Raw genomic sequence first — 22,346 nt, 5'->3', positions numbered from 1 at the left:
ACTTGTGGTCTACTTGGACTCCTAGATCCCTTTCACACGTAGTTTCATTCAGCCAGGTGTCACCCATCCTATATCTGTGCATTTTATTTTTCCGCCCTAAGTGCAATACCTTACATTTCTCCGTGTTGAATTTCATTTTGTTAGCTTTGGCCCAGCTTTCTAGTCTATTCAGGTCATTTTCAATGTTGATCTGGGTATTAGTTTGGTGTCATCTGCAAATGTGATAAACATGCCCCCAGTGGCCATTAACTATGATGGCTATATGGCCTCAGAATCAGAATGCCTCCCCCAAACTGTGTCCTTTAAGAGATTTTGGACTCCAGCTCCCAAAAGCCTCAGCCATGTTGGCCAATGGCTTAGGATTCTGGGAAATGGAGTCCGAAAAAAAGTCCCCTTAAAGAGCATGGGAAGCATCTGGACATCTGTAAACAGATTAGCGTGTGGCGTCGTCGTCGTCATGGCGCAAGACGTCGCTGTCGAGCGGCGTCACGTGACTTGCGTCGTGACGCAATACGTCGCTATCAGAGGCGGCAGGATCGGCGTCACGTGGCTGGCGTGACGTCAGAGGGGGAGGAAGGAGGAAAGAGGTGTGAGAGAGAGAGGGAGACAAAATGGCGTCGCCCCGCTGCTGCCAGAGCGGCTCTCGAAGGGGAAAGAGGCTCCTCGCCGCCGTCGTTTCCGCCGCCTGCGCTCGGGCCTTGTGAGCGGGCCTGGTCCAGCGAGAGCAGGAGAAGCAGCAGCAGCAGCAGCAGCAGCAACCGCCGCGGGAGGGAGAAGGGAGGGATCGCCGCCTGTCAGGGCGGAGGAGCGGGGTGAGTGAGCGAGGAGGCGGAGGAGGGAGTAAGGGAGGCCTCGGGGAGACGAAGGAAGGAGCCTCCGGAGGCAGGCGGAGAGGAGAGGGGCGTGTGGGGGTCGGTCGGAGGGCCCCGTGCGCATGCGCAGCTTCCCTGGGGCTGAAGCACTGCTGCTAATAGGAACCATCATCATCATCATCATCATCATCACCATCATGAAAATAATAACAGCAGCGATGATGATGATGATGATTTTCATAATAATAATAATAGATTTTCTTTCTTTCTTTCTCTATTCCCCCTGCTCTCCTCTCCTCTCCTCTCGGCTCGGCTCGGGGCGGGGTAAAAATACAGAACCCCGTTAGAAACCCATGGAGGGAGCCCATAATAATAGTAGTAGTAATAATAGTAATGGTGGTAAGAGCAGCAGCAGCAAGTGCCTTTCTATGCCGCAGCACTTAGGCACTCCCTAAGCTCCTTATAATACAGAATAATATTAATATAAATACAATATAAATAAACATAACATACTGTAAATATATGATATGATACAGGTAGGATGATGATGATGATGATGATTCCCCCGCCTCTCCTCAAGGCTCAAGGCAGGGGACAATAATGTGTTCAAAATACAAAGCACAATTAAAAACACTGTTAAAAACCATTAAGATGATGATGATGATGACGGTAACAAATCATATTCCTTTCCCTCCTCTTCTGAAGGCGAGGCACAGCATGTTAAAAGCACAAAGCGCAGTGGAAAACACATAAGCCCACGGAAAATACAACATTATAAAGCCATGAAGAAGAGGAGGAGGAGGAGGAGGATAAATTTTATTGCTTTTCCACCTTTTCTCAAGGCTCCAGACAAAGTACAATGTGTTAAAAATACAAAACACAATTGAAAACACATAAACCCATAGTTAAAATATAACAGTATAAAATAATTGAAATAATAACGTTCCTTGAGGTGGGGTAGGACATAATAAAATACAAAACACAGTTGAAAACACAGAAACCCACAGTCAAAATGTTGTTGTTGTGCCTTCAAGTTGTTTCTGACTTATGACTGAGGGAGTGTGACTTGCCCAAGTGCTCTAGAGGGTTTTTGTGGCCAAGGCAGAATTCGAACCCTGGGCTCAAATCACTGCGTCAGGCTGGCTTCCCTCAAGGCGGGGCATAGCATGTTAAAACACAAAACACACTTAAATCACATAAACCCACAGTTAAAACTTGCTGTTGTCATTGTGTGCTTTCAAGTTCTTTCTGACTTAGGGCCAAGGCAGATCTATCATGGGGCTTCCTTGGCAAGTTTCTCCAGAGGGCTTTTGCCTTGGCTGTCCTCTGAGGCAGAGAGTGTGTGACTTGCCCAGGGTCAGCCAGTTGGTTTCCATGGCCAAGCCAGGATCCCAACCCGCTCTCCAGAGTCAAAGCCCAATGCCCAAACCACTACACCACATGGCTTTGCCAAGGTTAAAATACCACACCAGAAAATCATTAAAACACACTCATAAGAGTACATGCACAGTTAAAAAGTGGTCATTTATAATTGGCTGAGTAGGCCTGCCAGAAGAGATACATCCTTAATGCTGTTTCAAAAGCAGTCAGCTGTTGAATCTCTTCTGGCAGGTCAGTCCAGATTCCTGGGGCGGCTGAAGAAAAAGTCCCCTGGCTGACAGTTGCCAGCCTAGTCCAGGCTGACTGGAGTAAATGTCCTCCAGAGGACCTGGGATTACGAGACAGATTATGTGGGAGGAGGTGATTCTGTAGGTAACCTGGGCCCAAACCATCTAGGGCAGTGATGGCGAACTTTGGCACTTTGGGCCACTTTCTCAGGCACGGGGCGAGGGAGAAGGCGGAAGAGGCACACGCGTGCCCATTCCTCCCCCTCCCTGCCTTTTCCTGGCCTCCCTCTGTCTCTGGAGACAGCTGGAAGCCAGAAAAGGGCGCTCCAGAGAAGGAGTCAGAGGAGTGCGCCTCTGGCTCCTCCTCGAAGCCTTCTCCCGGCTCCCAGCTGCCTCTTTAAGAGAGCTAGAGTCTGGGAAAAGGGCTGGGAGAGGAGGAGCCACCGGCGCGCACCAGTGCCGCCTCCTCAGGGAGCTTTGTCTGCCTAAAGCTTTCTGCAGATACAGCTGGAAGCAGGGGAAGCTCCGTGGGGAGGGAGGCAGGAGCCCTCCCCATCTCCCTCCTCCCCCACTTACCTTTCTCTGCCTTCCAAGTGCCCCAAACGGGGCTCCTAGAGGGCAGGGAAAGGTCCGTGGGGAGGGAGGAAGGGGCCCTGCCATTACTCTTCTTCCCCTTTTGCTGTTCCTTGCCCCCAAAGGGCTTTAGAGAGCCCTTTGGGGTGAAGAAAGGTCTGGGAAGAGGAGGACAGGGGCTGTGCCCATGGCTCCGCCCCCTCATGGGCCTTTGCTGACCACCAGCTGTCTCTGAGAGACAGCTGGGGGCCGGGAAAAAGGCAGGGGAGGGGCCCCGCCCAGAGGGTGGAAGCTCCGCCCATGGAGGGTGGAAGCCACACCCCCTGGGCCAGATGCCCCTCCCCAGCACGCAGCCCCATCCCAGGGGGCAGAAGCCCCGCCCCCTGGCACACGAACCTAAAAAGGTTCGCCATCACTGATCTAGGGCTTTAAAGGTAATAACCAGCACTTTGTACCTTGTCTGGAAACTAATTGGCAGCCAGTGAAGGTATAACAACAACAACAACAACAGTAATAATATTTATATCCCACTTTCTCCTGATAATGGGAGTTACGGCTGCAAGCAACATATTGAAAAGCAATGCAAATTAGCTTTAATGTTACTTCATAAGCCTGTATGTTTTATTAAGAGATGCGGTGGCTCAAAGGTCAAAATACTGACTCTGATAATCGCAAGATGAACAGGACAGGAGTTTGAAGCTTGAAGGACGGAGTGAGCTCCCATCACTAGTCCCAGCTTCTGCCAACCTAGCAGTTCGAAAGCATGCAGAAGTGCAAGTAGATAAATAGGTACCACTTGGGTGGGAAAGTAACAGCTTTCTGTGCAGTAATGCTGGCTGCGTGATCGCAGAGTAATCTTTGACAGCGCTAGCTCTTTGGCTTAGTAACAGAGATGAGCACCACCCCTACAGTTGGACATGACTAGACAACCTTGTCAAGGGAAAACCTTTACTTTTCTTTCTATTTGATTACATGTATTGGTTAGTTTGCATTTATATGACGTTATCTTTTTTAAAGAATTCTATCTAGATCATTTGTTTTGTAACTGCATTATGTAGTTTTAGTTAATTTCAAACCGGCTTCCGGGCGGGCTATGGAGTTGAGACTGCCATGGTCACCTTAGTTGATGATCTCCGTCTGAGCATGGACAGGGGAAGCGTGTCCCTGTTAGTGCTCTTGGACATCTCAGCAGCTTTTGATACCATCGACCATGGTATCCTTCTGGACCGCCTGAGGGAGTTGGGTATCGGGGGCACTGCCTTGCAGTGGTTCCGTTCCTACCTTTCAGGTAGATTCCAGATGGTGGAGCTGGGGGACTGTTGCTCCGATAAGAGGGCCCTTACATCTGGTGTCCCTCAAGGAGCGATTTTGTCCCCTATGCTTTTCAACATTTACATGAAACCGCTGGGAGAGATCATCCGGAGACACGGGGCGCAGTGTTATAAGTATGCTGATGACACCCAAATAGTTTTCTCTGTTTCTCTGACTGATGCAGTAACTAAGGATGGCATCTCTCCCCTAGATGCTTGGCGTCGGTAATGGGCTGGATGAGGGAGAACAAACTCAGTGTGAATCCAGGGAAAACGGAAGTACTGGTGATAGGTTCCCCGGTTCCAGGTGGTGAGATCTGTCACCCGGTCCTGAACGGGGTCACGCTCCCCTTGAAGGACTCGGTGTGTAGCTTGGGAGTACTCCTTGACTCGTCGCTGCAGCTGACATCTCAGGTGGATGCGATGATCAGGAGTGCTTGTCGTCAGCTTCGGCTGATACGCCATCTGCGTCCCTACCTGGACCGTAGGGACCTTGAAACTGTTGTACATGCTTTGGTAACCTCTCAATTGGATTTCTGCAATGCGCTCTACATGGGGCAACCCTTGTACCAAACCCGGAATCTGCAATTGGTGCAGAACATGGCAGCAAGATTGGTCGCTGGTAGCTCCAGGTCAGACCATATAACACCTATCTTGAAAGACCTCCACTGGCTGCCTATTCGCTTCCGAGCTCAATACAAGGTGTTGGTATTGACCTATAAAGCCCTAAATGGCTTGGGCCCAGGGTACTTGGAGGACCGCCTCTCCCCATACAATCCGCCCCGCACACTCAGAACATCTGGAATGAAACTGTTAAAGGTCCCTAAGTCACATTTTGTGAGGACCTCACAGAGGGCTTTTGCCATTGTCGCCCCCTCCCTTTGGAACAGGCTCCCTGTAGAGCTCCGCTCCTCCGCGTCGTTAGTTTCTTTTAAAAAGAATTTAAAAACGTATTTATTTCGGCTAGCTTACCCACCTTAGATAATTATTCTTTTTCTCTGCCCCTTTGTTTATGACCTCGGACTATTGTAATTTGACCTTCCCATCTCCTGCCCCTGATATATGTAATTGTACTGATTCCTGTTCCTTTGTAGGGATGTTTTTAACTTTGTACTGTGATGTTTTTAATCTTTTGTAAGCTGCCTTGATCATATTTATGGAAAGGCGGGATATAAATAAAAATTATTATTATTATTAATTATTATTAATTATTCCTTCCCTCTGTATGTGTGCACACACTTTAGATTGCATTCTTCAGGCACGACCCACTGTTTTTGGTTGTTGGCGCTGTACGTTGTTTGTTCTTAGCTGCCCTGGAGTCGACCTCAGCTCATGGCGACCCTGTGGGTGAGACATCTCCAAGACCTCCTGTCTTCCAGTGCTCTCCTTAGGTCCTGTAAATTCATGTCCATGACCTCTTTGACTGAGTCCATCCATCTAGCTTGCAGTCTTCTTCCTTTTCTACTTCCCTCCATTTTTCTTGCATTATTTTCTTTTCTGATGAGTCCTGCTTTCTCATGATGTAGCCAAAGTATGACAGCCTCAGTTTGATTATCTTGACTTCCAGGGAGATGTCAGGCTTGATCTGTCCAAGGACCCATTTGTTTGTCCTTTTGGCTGTCCACGGTGTCCTCAGCACTTTTCTGCAGCACCACAGCTCAAATGAGTTCACCATGTAAATTGATGGTGCTATATAAATAAACAGTGATAATAATAATGATGATGAAAATAAAAGCATGAATACAAGTATAAATCTAAGATTTAAAACCAATTAAAAAGCGTATGAAGTGAAAACATTTAAACATTAAAAATAGTAAAAATGCATTAAAATGCCCTCCCTACCACACTCCGAAGTGTCTGGATGGGGAGAAGGAGTGTGCATGTGTCTCCTCCCCTTGTTGAGGTTGAACCAGGAGTCACCAAGCCCCCCCCCCCCCTTCAAATAAAGGCAAGGAGAGGATTGAGCCTCCTTCTCCTTAACACTTCATTTATCATCTAAAAGGCTCCAGCTCTCAAGTGAGGCCTCCTCCTTAGCTTGTGGGACTCAGGTGTAGAGGGAGTTCAAGGGATGTGAGGAAGTCTTGCAGACCCGCAGGTCCCACTTTTGAGTGTCACCCCTCTCATCATGCTACATTCCCCCATCCTCTGTCCTTTCTCTGTTTCAGGTGGAATCCTACCCCACACACAACACAAGTATTCTGTCAGGAGATATGTAACAGGGCACTGGGTGTGAACTGGTTTGTAAATGTGTTTATATGTTCAAATATGAAGTTTATAGTATTGGCGGTGATACTGGGACACAAACTTTTACAGCAGGCCCTCCATATCTGCGGACGTAGAATCTACAGATTCCAGCATCGATGCATGGCAAGCCCATGGGGGGGGGGGGGGCAAAGGAGGAAGAGGCGGTGGCAGTGGGGAAGAGGAGGAGGCCACCCGGAGGACATCTCAGCAGGAGAAGGGGCTCCTCCGGGCCACCCAAAGCCTACCTCACCTTCCTCTCCTTCTCCTCCTCCTTCTTTTGTGGACCAGCAGGCATGGTGTGGCCTGGAGGGTCAAGAAGCAGAGTGACGGAGCCTCAGTGGGGCTGGAGCTGCAAGGAACCACAAGGTCATCCAGCCAGGCCCCAGAACCTTCCCCCTGGGAAGCAGCACAGATGGATAGCCATCTGTTGGGAGTGCTCTAATTGTTTGTTCCTGTGTAGTAGGCAGTTGGGCTGGATGGCCCTTGGTGTCTTGTTCAAGTCTATTATTTTAGAATTCTAACAGCTTACAGCTCCTTTCAGGAGATATTTGTCACCCTCATATCAAGCTTAGAGCAGTCTTTCAGCCTGACAGCAACCCTATGAAATAGGGAGCCATCTGTTTATCGAGGCCATGGCTGACCTTTACGTAGCTGAACTGAGACTTCATTCTGGGCATGGATGTAGAAAATCTCATATTCCAGTTGTAATATCTTACTGAATTTTAATACTTAGACAAATCTGTCTGTGAAACTTGTGAGGTAGAGTATCCTTTGGTCAACTGTGTTGTTTGTTCAGAGCAAAAGTAAAACAGTCCTGTTATCCTTGCTGTTTGAAATGACAGAAACAAACTTCTTTCTAAGTACTTTTGTTCAGGTAGGCTCTACAGGGCCTGTGTGTCTTCAGGGGTCAAAGTCTATACAACTGTTGTGAGGTCTTAAAGTATATAAACTTCCTGTCAGACTGTGAAATCCTTTTTCATGCCTGTAAACTCATGTGTCCCAAATCTGGAACTTCCTGTGTCATAAATCTCCCATTTCTCTTTATTTATAGATAGGCTTGGCTTGTCTGTTTCTGAAAACAACAACGCAATGTTTGTATGGGAGCAGAAGGAGACAAGGCTGTGTTTTGGGTTGGGCGACTGTCCTTCATTCTTTAATGAGTCCCTTCTCTTGAATAGTGTGTCTTGTGTTGGAAGGTGTCACATGTTCATTGTCCCAACAGGACATTCCCTTGCCTGCTTAGCAGTAAACCACTGAATGCTGTGAAATTTATTTCTGAGTAAACATGCCAGGGGTCATGCTTCAACTGATTCTAGTTTGTGAAGTTGAAGGCATTCACAGCCAGTATCCATAGTTTTCTGTGTGTGGCTACATTCCTGATGTCTCGCTTGCTACTGTGGTTGGCATCTTCAGAGGTTGGCGGCATGGAAGTGTGTGGGATATATATACCTGTGGGATCCTTGTTTGGGAGGAAGTGGGTTTGCATGTTAATGGTGGAGTTAGTTTGTGTGTTGTACTGTGCTGAATGGTGGTGTGTTGTGTGGGGTACACGAAGGGGATTTGTGTTAATTTAATTGGTAATCCGTTGTCTGCAGGGATTAAATAGTCTCAGATCCCCCTCACATATCCCACACAACACACCTCCAGCCCTACAGAAAACTGATTCTGTTTGCTTCTAGTTTCTTCTCCTTTGGGAATGGGGAGTTGTCACCCTTGTTGCTGTTGTTATTATGTCTCTTCAAATAGTTTTCTGACTTGTGGTGATCCTAAGGTGAACCTATCACTGGGTTTTCTTTGCAAGATTTGTTTAGAGGGGGTTTGCATGGCTTCCTCTGGGACTGAGAGAGTGTGACTTGCCTGAGGTCACCCAGTGGGTTTCCATGGCAGAGGGGGGATTCAAACCTTGGTCTCCCAGGCTCTTAGTCCAGCACTCAAACCATGGTAGTTCGACAATTTTTGGCAGATTCTCCATACCCTAGAGGAAGGTAGAATGCTTTTCTATATTTCTATAGGAAGTTCCATAGAGTGTAATACTAGATATTTTGACAAAGAAGAACTACACATGAAGGTCATTTTTCCCATGAGGGAAGTGGCCAGTCACACCTGTGGAAAATACATAGCATGATAGAATCCTTAGTCTCTGCAAAAGTAGAGAGATCTATTTCCTAATCCCTATTTTTATTTATTAAGGAAGAAATCCTGTGCTGTGATATGTTATAATACATTATCATGTGCTCCTGTTTTGTTATTTAACTTTTGGGCTGGGCAGCTGGCGTGCACTCTGGACTTAGTCACTGACAACACTGCTGAATAATGTTCAATTAAAACTTCCTCTCACTGAGTCACAATTAGGTCATTTTGTGTATTGATTTCCCAAGTGCTTGTTTTTACAGAACCTCCCCTTAAACATATTTTCTGTCCCTCAGATTTCCAGCAGTAAGGAGATGAATATGGATTTGTTTGATTCATTAATGTCTGTGGCAGCCTCCTGATGTAATGGCTCAGAACTCACACCATCCCCAGCCAGGCTGGGAAAGGCAGATCTGTTGTAATATTAATAGAAAAACAGTGATTATTTGGAGTACAGTGAAGTTGGAAGAGGTCTTCAGTGTCTGAAACGTACGTCTCTTTAATCCTGCACCTTTTTCATATTTTCCAGTTATACCACTTTGGTGCTACTTTAACTGTCATGGGCTCCATCCTGTGAAATATTTGGATTTGTAATTTTGTGAGGCATTTCCAGTTTTCAGCCGGAGTACTCTAGAGCTTCCACAAAGAACAAATTGCAAGACTCTGTAGGATGTAGCCATGACAATTAAAGTGATACGAAAGTGCTTTAATTGTGTAGTGTGAGAGAAAATGTGTCCCATAGATACACCAAAGTCAATCTCTGTCTGTAGAATTTTTCAGTTTAGATTTATGTAGTCAGCCAGGCAGATAAATAGAGTTTTCACTCTTCTTATGCATGGCTTCTTGTAAACTAAGCAATATGCACTGTTTGCATTGCTGTCACAGTGTAGTCCTTTGTGCAAAGCAAGAGGAATGCAGAGTATTTGGGCTTCCTCCCTAAGGCTGGCATGGGGAAATGGTTATCTCCGATTGTGAATGTTCTTGAACTTCAGATGTCTACTACCTTGTGACAGATTGTAAAAGAAATGGCATAGTGAGATTTTCAAATGGGGAAAAGTGCTGTCACAGTTCATTTGTGGGGTGGCACTTTTAAAGGCACTTATGTGCTACTGAACAGCTCAGAGCATTGAAACAATCTTATTTGAAAGTACATTCTGACGTTTTTCAGTGAAGCAGTCTTCATATAAATGCATTGAGCACTGGAGAAATAAATCTTCATGGTAACAGGTAGATTCAGCCTCTAGTATCCAGTGGCAGTACATCTCACTCAGGGGCATACAAGAAGCCTGAAGAAGTTAGAAATAAAGCTGTTTTAATAGCTAAATTCTTGACCAAGCTAAGAAACACTGTGTTGATTAAATGATGTGGTATATATTAGCATGGAAATAGGATTTATGTTGGTTAATAATAATAATAATAATAATAATAATAATATTTATTTGTATTCCACTTTTTCACAAAGGAATCAAAGCAGATTCCAACAGTATAAATCAAACATCAAACAATTAAAAATTACAATTTAAAAACCCCAAAACCCGACCCCTCCCCCAATCATAAAAACAGTGATCAATCCCTAAAAAAGATTAAACACCAAAAAAAATGTAATTTAAGCTTAGTATGTTTTTATGACACTTCCTCCCCTCCCCCCAGATAGGAGTGAGGAAAAACAGGCTTCTCCAAATATATGTTGGAGTGGACAAACAACAGGCTTTACAGTAAAAAGCTCAAGCTTTTATTGCGTTGTTTACTGCAGTTTGGCTGTTGCCATCTGCCAACAAAACCCAGATGCTGCAAAAAACCTCCAACTAGACAGAGGACATGAAGGAAAAGAGAGGGCAAGACAGGCAGTAAAATCCTTGTAAAAAGAAGCATCATTGTCAGAGGCTTTGTTAACTGGGTTATGCCTGGACAAAGCCCTGAACCATTGTGGACATGCAGAACACATTGTGGGAACTTAGAACAATACATGTTACATTATTATGAGTGCAACACACATCCAGGTGAGTTATTTTTATAAACTTGAATCTCTCTATTTTTCACAAGACCTTCCCTGCTGTACAGTTCCAAAGATTGCTTGCAAGATTTAAGATAGGCGTTACTGTAAATCTTGAACAATTCAGTTGTATGTTTGTTAGGCTTTTATGCATTTAATAAAAAAGTGTGTTTTTAGATTTCATGAATATGCTGTTTCTAGAAAGGCATAAGATTCATTTGTATATTAGTTGGGCTTCTATGCAGTTAGAATTGCTTTTTTTAGTCTTTCACTGAATAAGCTGCTTTTAGAAAGGGATGCAATGAAAATATTGTAATAGCCACATTTCAGCTCACTTTGGCCTCACTGTTTAAAATTCTCTACCCACCCATCCCTAAGGATGAGTATATACACTTTCAAGCCTCTGGATGCATCTCATGAAACAGAATGTGTCCATGAAAGCCTATGAGCTTGTTAGTCTTTAAGATGCCGCAACAAATCTTCACTGATCTATCTAAAATAGTCTTTGCCCTGTCAGTTTGAGAGAAGCATAACACAGAGCTGCAATTTTTTCATTAGCTGCTAATGTAAAAGGAATTTAGAGCAAGAGCTGGTGTGTGGGCTTTTTATATACTCTTCATGGATTTCTTCTCAGATTCTCAGGGCTGTCTGTGTTGGTTGCCCTGAAGCAGTACCTGGAGTTGAGAAAACAAGATTGAAAGCCTGTGATAGTCTGGTGGCTAGTCACCATGAGATCATAGATGGCTAGAAGAGAGGATTTATCTGCATTCTGCACCCCTTTCCCACTGTAGGTATATCTGAAAAAGAAGAACGCAGTGGGCCCTTGTTACCTGTTGGGATTTGGTTGGAGGACCCCATGGATACCAAAATCAGTGGATGCTCAGATCCCATTAATTACAATGACAGAGTAAAATGGTATCCCTTATATAAAATGGGGAAAAAATTAAGGTTTGCTGTTTGGAATTTATACTTTTGGGAAATATTTTCAAGCCGTGGCTGCTTCACTCTGTGGATAAAGAATCTCTGGGCCGGCTGTATATTGCAGTTTGACAGAGCTAAATTTGGGGTCTGTAAGCATTGTAGGGTGGTAACTCGAAGTAAATATTTTGATGCTAAACTGGTTAGTGTTGATTTGGAATACATTTTGGTTAGATTTGCTGCATAAGGTGGAGATAACTTAAAGGTTAAGTTTATTATGCAACAAGGACCTTGCTCTGATACTGTTATTTGGATGTAACAAGATAAATCAAGACAATGCTAAATGGAGCATAGCTTGTCTTAGAATGAGAAGTCAATGGCAATAGGGGCCTAAGAGACCAGGAAAAATAGCTGTTGCCTTAGAACAGGCATCGACAACGTGCGGCCCGTGGGCCGCATCCGGCCCGCAAAGCCTCTAGGCCTGGCCCGCGCTCGCCCCTGCCGCCGATTGGCACCGCTCCGGCCGCCATTTTGTTTTTTAAAATGGCGGCACCCCTCTAGGAGGCCCGGGGCGCTTGCTGCAGCCCTGTTCCAGGGCTGCAGGGCCGCGCCAGCCCTCCGAATGGGCTCCGCCCTCCTCCCTTCTCTCTCTGCCCTTCGCCCTCCTGGCTCCGTTTTCCTAGCTCTGCCCTCCTCTCTCCGCCTCCCTCTATGAATAAAAGAGTGTGGAGGGGAGGGAAAGGAGGAGGCGGCAGAGAAAAGGAAAGTGAAAGTAAGAGAGCCAGCCAGCCAGCCGGAGCGAGCCACTGAAGAGGTTGGTTGGTGCATGTATTTTCCTCTGCTTGGTGACTGTGATTTACTCTCCCTTGGTATCTTTGCAAAACCCCCCCCCCCATGCTCCTTTGGGGATGCTTTGATTCTGATTTCCTGCATGGCAGGGGGTTGGACTGGATGGCCCTTGGGGTCTCTTCCAACTCTATGATTCTATGAGGAGAGAGGGAGAGAGAGAAAGGGTGGGAGGGTGGGAGTGAGAGGGAGGGAGGAAGGGAGAGAAAGAGAGGGAAGAGAGAGAGAGAACCACAGCCACTGAGCCAGGTGAGAGGTTTGTTCATTGGGGGAGGGGGGTTATACTACCTGTGCCTTTGTGTTTTGAGACAGTGGCATGCATTTTTTTGCTGTTTTGTGGCCTTGCCTAGTAGCTTCCATCCTTGCAAATACTGCTATTATTATTGTTGTTATCCCTTGGTATTGTCTTTGCAAGATCCCCCCACATGGACTTGCTTGCACATTTCTGGGTTCAGACAGTGGCATGCATTTTTTGCTGTTTTGTGGCCTTGCCTAGTCACTTCTTGCAAATATTGTTATTATTATGCGGCTCCGCCCCCGGAGGGTGGAAACTCCACCCCTGACATGTGGCCCTGCCTCCAGATAGTGGAAGCTCCGCCCTGGCATGCAGCTCCGCCCCAGAGGGTGGAAGCTCCACGCCCGTGTACAGCTCCGCCCCCGGAGGGTGGAAGCTCCACCCCCGGCTTCGGCCCCCCAGTTGTCTGAGGGACAGCAACCCGGCCCCCGGCTCAAAAAGGTTGCCTACCCCTGCCTTAGAACATGCTCCTTTGGTATTAAAGGGGTACTAAATTACATCTTAGCTTCATCCTATGGGACAGAGGAATGGCTACTCACCTGGAATCTGGATCCATACTAAGCCTGTGTATTACTGATGTCAGTCCAAGTGCTCCACATTCTGGTCACTTCAAAAGCTAGGATCTTGTGGCATGGTGTTGCAGACATAAGAATAATCCTTAGCTGCCTCTGTCAGTTTGAAGCAGTGTTCAGAGTGAGGCCTTTTCTGGAACTGCCCTATATACCTTTTTTGGAGAGTCAAATAAATTAGATGTTACGTACTTCACTCCACACCTACTCTCTGACAGGTTATTCTTGCCATTTCATCTCCTTAATGCAACATAGGTTTGTAGTTAAGAGAATTTTAATAGAAGGCTGTATGTTGAATTGCTTGACTGGAAATTATTAATTGGATTCCATATTTCACTTGTGGTCTTGGTGAAGCTACAGGTTTATAGTTAGCACTTTACCTTGCATTTCTCTTCAGATTGGATCAATCTTCTAGAACATGGCCACATAGCCCGAAAAACCCACAAAAAAACTATCTTACGTTCTATCACATTTCCCTCACCTATTGTGAAAGTAATTTGGACTGCAAATAGAAATAATGCCAAAGAGGTTGGTTCTTATTGTTGGTTTGAGAGTACACACATTTAGTTGGCTGGTAGGAAAGTTTCAGGGATCTTCAATACGATAAGTGGATGTTCAACATGATAAGCAGTAAAGATTAGTTAAGGCTAACCAGTAACAACTTCAGTTATAAGCAAGGGACTGGCTAGAAGCACTTACGCTGGAAGATCTAGAGTTAGATTTGTCCTTCTTACATTCTCCCTGTTTTTCTTGCAAAGGCAAATTGTTGGTAATTGAGCAACTCTGACACTATGACTCCACCCATCCACACAATGACCAGAAGTTGCTCACAGGTAGGCTTGCCATATCCCGCCTGGGGGCGGGACTTTCCCAGTTTGGGGCGGGGCCACACGGTCCTGCCCCGGTTTAGCCCCTCCCCCGGGACCTCCCCCCCCCCCAGCAAGGCCCTGGAGGCAGCTCCAGCCCTCCCCATGGCTGTGTGCCACCCTCCCTGCCTCCCTGCCTGGCTTAGCCTAGAGAGCAGGTCTTCAAAACATCTGCCACTCAGAGCTATTGCCAGCCCACTTGGTATATATGTCTTGCAAAAGGCATTACTTTCCAGGTTACAGTGAGCAAAGAAAAAAAGGCCATCAGTCGTTCCTGTTTCCCTGGGAGTCTAAATGCCTCCTCATCTTTTAAATGTCTACCACTCAGTATTCTTGTAATTCTTTATCACAGGGTCGTTTTTGAGGCCCTAAACACCTTTCCTTGTAATATGCAAATTTCTCCCGAAGCTGACCAATGAGAAAGAAGCAATCAGCCCTCCCCTTGGGTTGGTTTTCAATGGCTTGGAAGGAAGAGATTTTGCCTTGCAAGTTACTGGTAAATAATAGAAGGCTTTGGGGTTGCAAAAGGCTGCAGAAATAGTTTGACCCCCCCCCTTAAACATCCATGGCTCAGTGCTATGGGATTCTGGGAATTGTAGTTTCTTGTGGCACCAGAGCTCGCTTGACAAAAGGAAGCTGAATGGTCCACAGAGGAGGCGTTGGCTGGGGGCAGAGCCTCTTGCCAGCAGTCTGCGGTGGAAGAGAGGAGGCTGATGGTCCTGGCCACTTCCCTTGGCTCCCTCCCTCCTCCTCCTTCTCCTCCTCCTCTCAGAGTAGTCACAGCCAAGATGATCTTCTCATTCACTCTCCCTGGCTTTTCTCTCTCCCCCCCCTCTGCACTTTGAGACCCCTTTAACTGCCAAAGCTCAATGCCACAATAAACTACAATTCCCAGGATTCCATAGCACTGAGCCCTGGCAGTCCAAGCAGTGTGTTTTGGACACAGAGATCCTCCAAATGAATCCAGTCCCTAGCTTTTATATCTCTCTCACACACTGCAGGAATAATAACCCACTTTGAGACTGCTTTAACTCAGTGCTAGGGAATCCTGGGAATGCGAGTGTTTGGGACACATTGAGACTTCTCTGTCGGTGATGGCTCTGAGGCCACAATAGACTACAATTCCCAGGATTCCCCAGCACTGAGCAGTCTCAAACTGGACCATTTCCTCAGTGTGGATGCACCTGGGGAGGAATTCTAGGCACTGCAGTTCAACTACGTTTGGAGGGTTATGGGACTCCCTGTCAGAGATAGCTCTGGGGCCACAATGTACTACAGTTCCCAGCATTCCCCAGCACTAACCCAGGACAGTTAAGTCACTCTCAAACTGGATTATTTCCTCAGTGTGGATGCAGCTTTGGTGAGGAACTCTGGGCATTTCAGTCCAGCATTGTTTTATTTCTGCAGTGTATTTTGGACCAGAGACAAGGTGACCAGGCATCCTCCTCCTTTTCCAGGACATGTCCTCTTCTGTCAAATTTCAAAATGTCCTCCATTTGGATCATGGCTAAGAAGCATGGATTTATAATTACATGGGTGTTTTTAGCTTTTATTTTTGGCCATGTCCTACATATTTTTGCTTGGGTGCCCTACATTTTGAGGAGAGGGCATTGGTCACCTTGGTCAGAGAGCTTTCCAGGGGTTAACTGCCATTCTGCTGTGGTGCTGGAACAAACCACCATTCCCAGAATTCCATAGCATTCAGCCAAGACAGTTAAAGTGGTCTCAAACCAGATTATTTCTCCAGTGTAGATGCAGCCCAAGCCTTTTGCTTCTCTTATGCCTGAGATTTCAAAGCCCAGCCCTGGCACCACAACAAACTACAAATCCCAGGATTCCATAGGATGGAGTGATGAGAGTGAAAGCAGTGTGGCAGCAGCCTAAGTGTGCTTAATGCAGTTCTTAAGATGGTGCACCTCTTGCCTACAGAGTCTCACAAGACTTTTTTGTTTAACAACTTGTACCCATTAACTCCATTTCATGTCTCCTTTATTTAGTGGGGAGGAATACAGACAAAACAAGTCAAAATGAAGAAAAACCAAAGTCCCTTGACCAAAGGGTTTGGTTGTGGAATAAGCCTCTGAAATATGCAAGAGGCAATGTTAAAATAAAGCCATGTTCAATGCCCAAATGTGCTGTTTGGAATGGGGAGAGGGGGGTGGCCAGAAAGGGAAGTACATTTCCGTGATCTGTCTACGAATAATGTCAAAATGTCCTCCATTTTGATCATGCCTAAGAAACATGCATTTATATTAACATTTCTAAAAAAGCCTCAAATTTTTTGCGTGTCCTCCATTTTTTAAAAATGTGTCCTACATTTGAAAATGTTGTCCTGCATTTGTCCTACATTTGTCCCGGTTTGGAGGTCCTCACTTATGGCAACCCTACTCACAGGTTAGTAGTTCTCCAAGTGTGTGTCCTTGGATATAGTTTACCTTAAGGCAGGGGTGGACAACTGGGGAAGGCCAGGGGGCTGCATTAAACACCCTCCCAGGAGTTGTTGGAGGGCTCCACTTCTCTACTGAACCCGTTCCCACCATGTGTGTGTGTGTGTGGGGTGTGTGTGTGTATATATATATATATATATATATATAATCTCCCTCAAATACCCTGTGGGGAAATGGGGCATTTTTACCATGTTTTGTGGTTAGTTATATGCATTTCATCTCATCTTGAATATATTTTTTTCTAAGTAAATCTCCACTTTGCCATCTGATACGCGGGGACCTGAATCTGTAGGAGGGGGATCATTAAGAACCTCTGGGGCTTCTCGTTTGTGAATTGTTGCTGTATAGCATTTTACTTCTTTCATTCTGGTGCTTTGACTGAGAGTTCCTGCATGGCAGGGGATTGGACTGGATGGCCCTTGTAGTCTCTTCTAACTCTATGATTTTGTGGTTGTAGTAGGGAGACACCTGACCACTAGTTACCTTTGGAATTGTCTTAACAGCAGCTGGAAGAGCACTTCATTTTACTTCCCTTCGTTGTGCAAATCCTGGTTTTGTGTTGTTATGAACAAGACACAGCATTATTTTCTCAAGTACTGTAAGCTGAATGTGCAAAGGTGGGCTTGATGAAACGAAATTGGCAAGCAGAAGTAAATGTTGAGCATAAACTTGTTTGGCAGCGTTTTGTCCCTCACAATGAACTCAGTCATGGATATCAAGGTTTGTTATCTGACACTTTGAAAAAGCAATGTCTACAAATTTCTTTGCATGTCTGGTAGTGAGAAGAAAAGAAGCCTTTGGGATGAGAGCAAAGGTATACCCAGTTTTAGCATTGTTTTTCAACAGCACTGTAGCCAGTTGCATATATGAAATTGACAAGAAGGGTGTGATCTTTGGTGACATTAATTTCCAGTATTGGGTGCCTGCTTCTGGCCACTGCATTTGCTGAAGTGGATATCTCTAGGGCCCAGCTGACATTAAGATATAACAACCAGGACCCCTTGTATTGAATTTCATTCTGTGAGCAAATTGTACTTGGTTTGGGTTTCCCTTAAAATACAGGGAAGAAAGAGTTGGTTAATATAAGGACAGTGTTGCATTGTGTTATTATGGTAACTGTTGTCCGCTTAATCCTTAGCAATTTGCAGAAGTACTGGCTTGTTGCACGCACCTCATTGAAGCTGAAGGTGAAAGATGGTAATTAATATGGAATTGCATAGCTGTATGAAGACACATGACTTAATGTACCCTGAACAAAATCTAATTACAGGTTAAAAGCATAATAGAGAAAGTGAAAATTAAATGTCTGATTAATGTAGAGAAGAAGAAAATGTGACTGGATCCTGCTTGGGCCTGCATTTGAGCAGAGAAGAAATGGGAAGTAGCATATAAAGGCAGGACAAATAGCTCTGCAGGGCTTTGCCTCTAGTGTGCCAAAGAGGAAGGGGGTACCTGCAAGGCGTTGAGTGAGAAGCAGGGAACTCTTTAACCCCACACTTATCACTGAGGTTTGTTCTTCCAGGCACTTGACTAGGAAGCCTAGTCCTGGAGCCTGACTGAAGGAAAAACAGAATTGCAGAGTGGTAATGGTGAGTGAAAGAAGCTGAGGCACTTCTTTTCACTTGCTGTCCTTCCTTCTCCCTGCATCTGCTTTATGTATTTAAAGTCAAGCATGTGATGGATGGCATCCACAGGATTCCAAGTCCCCCAATATAGATCAGGTTGTTGTGGTGTGCCTTCAGGTAGTTTCCAACTTATGGCAACCTCAAGATGAACCTATCATGGGGTTTTCTGGGGCTGAAAGTTTGTGACTGGTTACCCAGTGTGTTACCATGGTCAAACAGGGACTCAGACTCTGATCTCCAGAGTTGTAGTCCAATGCTCAAACCACTACACCACGATGGCACTACAGACCATGTAAACTAGTGCAAATTTCACTTTTAGGACTGGTACCAGGGCCAGTGTGGTACAATGGTTAGAGCATTGGACTAGGACTCTGGGAGATCAGGGTACAATCCCATCAGGCATGGAAAGCACACTGTATGGCACTCTCTCACCCTTAAGAGGAAGGCAGTGACAAACTTCCTCTATAAACCTTGTCAGGAAATGTGAAATCGAAGGCTTTCACGGCTGGCATCCATAGTTTTTTGTAGGTTTTTTGGGCTATGTGGCCATGTTCTAGAACAGTGATGGTGAACCTATCTCTGTGGGCACATGTGCCGTCACCCCAGCACAGAGTTTGCCAGAGTTTGTTACTAGAAAGCCAAAGAGACACGGCACTTTGCAATATATAAGTGGGTTTCGGGTTGCAGTTTGGGCACTCGGCCGCTAAAAGGTTCACCATCACTGTTCTAGAACATGGCCACATAGCCTGAAAAACCCACAAAAAAACTAGACAGGAGAATTCTAGATTTGTCATAAGTCAGAGTTGACTTGAAGGCACATTATTATTATTATTATTATTATTATTATTATTTATATAGCACTGTAGATTTGCACAGTGCTGTACATAAAAACAACAAATATAAAAGAGTAAACCTGCCTATGGCGTACAATCTAAGAAATGATAGGATAATACAAATAAAACACAGCAATACAGGAAATGGTTCAATAAAACAGGCAACAAAAAGAGCATCAGATAGCAAGTGACAATCACGCAATGCCTGGGAACGCTTCTCTGAACAGGATGGTCTTCAACTCCGCTTTGAAGCTGGTTAATGAAGTGACGGCCCTTGCTCGCGAGGGAAGAAGGTTCCAGGAGTGAGGGGCAGCAAGTGAAAAGGGGCGAATCCTAGATGGGGCAGAGGAAATCCTGGGCTGGGACAGCCAACTTTGACTACCAGAACGGAGGGCCCAAGTGGGAAGGTGAGGAGAAAGAAGGTCTGATAAATAAGGGGGGGCAGCCCATGGAGGGCTTTAAGCATCGACAGCAGGAGCTTATACTGAATACGGAAAGGGAGGGGGAGCCAGTGAGGGGATGCCAACAAAGGAGAGATATGGTCAGAGCGGTGGGCGGATGTGACAATGCATGCAGCTGAATGCTGGACAGAAATTAAAGGGCGGAGGTGAGAAAGAGGAAGCCCAGCCAGGAGGATGTTACAGTAATCAAGTCGTGAGACCACTAGGGCATGGACCAGGATCTTGGCAGTGGACGAGGAGAGATATGGTCGGATTTTGGCAATATTGTATAAAGAGAATCTACAAGCCTTGGCTGTGGTCTGGATCTGAGGGATACACGACAGAGAGGAATCAAAGATAAAACCAAGACTGCGGGCTTGCTGGACTGGTTGAATAGAAATGTTGTCCACAGAGACAGAAAAGGAGTGTTGAAGGGTAGACTTAGAAGGAAAGACAAGAAGCTCCGTCTTGGACATGTTGAGCTTCAAACGCCGATGGCGCATCCACTGAAAGACAGCTGTGAGGCAAGACGAAACTTGCTGTTCAAGCCTTGGAGAAAGGTCAGGGGTGGAAAGATACAACTGGGGTGTCATCGGCATACAGATGGTAGGAAAAACCAAAAGAGCTAATGAGTTTACCTAAGGACAGTGTGTAGAGAGAAAACAGAAGGGGACCCAGAACAGAGCCCTGGGGAACTCCAACAGATGAGGGAAAAGTAACTGGTACTTGCTTAGGGAAGTGGGGAGAGTATTATACTGCTAAATGAAACCAATCTCTGAATATGAAGCTGAATTCTGTGCAGTTGGTGCATCCTGGAGATAGTGATAGCTTATTATAGAAGGCATCACAATTTCTCTGATAAATTGGTGTCAGTCTCTTAAATACCTTCAGGCACTCAAGTCTGAAGAAGGGATGCAGCTTCATTCTAGTGCACATGCTTCACATGGAGAAGGTACCAGGTTCTCTAATGAGGCATCTCTAATTAGGAATGAGGAAGCAGGTGGCAGGAAATACCTCTCTGCAGACACATTGCCAGTCTAAGCAGGAAATGGTGTGCTGGATGGGCATTGTGCCTGGCCTGGTATCAGGTAGCTTCCTATGGCTTTTTTAAGGGATGACTTCAAGCATGTTTTTGATGCCTTAGTAGCGGGTTGAACAAAGCTTTTGTTCTGCTACAGAACCACCGTTCTGGCACTTCCCTATCCTTAAGATTGTAAATAGTAGTGAGGTATTTGGATATGGGGGAAAAGGAATGTGTCAATGCATGTAGCAAGGAACTGGCATGACGTCATGGGTGATTTTTCACTGGGACATCCCATTACCCAAATTGCAGGGGGTTCCTTTAAGAATGTTTATAGGGGAATTTTGATAATAGCTCAAATGAAATAATATTCTGGCCAGGGCAACAGTGGCCTTAGGGACCAGCCCAACTATACCAGGTCCAAATCACACAGAATTCCAGAGACATGCCCAAATTAATTGTAGATTATTAAGGGAATGAACAACGCACACACTATGCTGATGTTTCTGGATGATCTATTGTTGTTGATGCCTTCCTCTGTCCCTGAGCTGGAGCCAACTGTGATTAATCATCATCATCATAATCATCATCATCTATTATTTAATTTAATAATTTGATTTAATAATTTATTATTCAATAATTAAATAATTTATTATTATTGTTCACACAACAGGTGATAGAATTGTGGAATTTTTTACTGCAAAATATGATGGCATCCAGATTGCTTAGATGGTTTTAAAAGAGGAATAGATAAATTTATTTAGGATAAGTCTAACAATGGTACTAGTTGGCTATATACTTCTCCCAGATTCAGAGGCAGTGGATTCTTGGGATCAATAGCAGGAGAGGATTTTGCCCCTCATATTTTTTTAATTATCTATATTTCCATAGCTCCTTTACCCCAAATTCTTGTAGCAAGTTCTGTCTGTGGTTTCCCATAAGCATCCAACTAGCCCTTCTGTGAAATTAAATGTTAGCCTTGGTTGACCTTTTTATTTAATCCAGGGGTAGGCAACCCCTGGCCTGTGGGCCACATCCGGCCCGCCGAGGCATCAGGACCGGCCCCAGCCCGGTCCTGCCGCTGATTGCCACAGGCGGTACTGCAGCGCCGGCGCCGAGGAGGGCAGGCTGCAGACACTGTGCTTCCGCCGCCACCCGCTGTGGCTTCCTGTAGCCCTGCGTGCGCCTGCAGGGCCACACACAGGGCTAAATAGGAGGAGTTTCTCCTCCTGGGGCTGGCTGGACAATGGCTGCTGGCAGGGGGCAGGCTGTTGCAGCTCCAGCCTTTCCCCATTGGCCAGCCAGCCTCAAGAGGAGGAGCTCCTCCTCTAGCAGGGAAGGAAGGGGGCGGGGGTCCTCCTCCTCCTTCCCATCCTTCCCTTCCCGCGGCTGCCAGGCAGCCGTGGGCAGGGAAGGAAGGGAAGGAAGGGGGCAGGGGAAGAGGAGGAGGAGGGAGGAAGGAAGGAGCAGGAGGAGGAGGGAGGGAGGAAGGAAGGAAGGAAGGAAGGAAGGAAGGAAGGAGGAGGAGGAAGAAGAGGAGGAGGAAGGAGGAGGAGGACTTCCGCGGGCTCCTTCTCGGCCCATGCAGCCCCAGGCCTCCCTCCGGAGAGAGAGGCCTGGGGCTGCAAGGGCCGTGGAGGAGCCCAGGAGGCGGCCTGCCCAAGCCCTTCCCTTTGGCTGAAAGGGTCCCTTGGAGCCCTTTTGTCCGAAGGGAAGAGCCGAAGGGAAGGGCCTGGGACGGGTGCCCAAGCCCTTCCCTTCGGCCGAAAGGGCCCCTTGGAGCTCTTTCGCCCGAAGGGAAGAGCCAAAGGGAAGGG

The 22,346-nt window shown here is 46.1% G+C and overlaps 1 protein-coding gene across 3 annotated transcripts in view; it reads left to right on the top strand.

Moving 5' to 3' along the window:
- Nucleotides 1-563: 563 nt before the first annotated feature.
- The window catches only part of UBAP1 (ubiquitin associated protein 1), a 49,739-nt gene continuing 27,956 nt past the window's right edge, over nt 564-22,346 (top strand). For 2 of the 3 annotated variants that reach the window (XR_016277949.1, XM_089498008.1), the window contains exon 1: nt 566-812. The gene's annotated coding sequence lies outside the window, so the exon portion shown is untranslated. Of the gene's footprint in view, nt 813-22,346 lie in introns of all 3 variants that reach the window. The other variant, XR_016277950.1, reaches the window with a different exon arrangement.

The sequence above is a fragment of the Sceloporus occidentalis genome, unplaced genomic scaffold (genome assembly GCF_023333645.1).
Source record: "Sceloporus occidentalis isolate IW3139 unplaced genomic scaffold, rSceOcc1.0.p SCAF_1, whole genome shotgun sequence".
NCBI lineage: Eukaryota > Metazoa > Chordata > Lepidosauria > Squamata > Phrynosomatidae > Sceloporus > Sceloporus occidentalis.
Note: the sequence above shows the minus strand (reverse complement) of the source record. Positions and strands in the feature narration are given on the sequence as shown.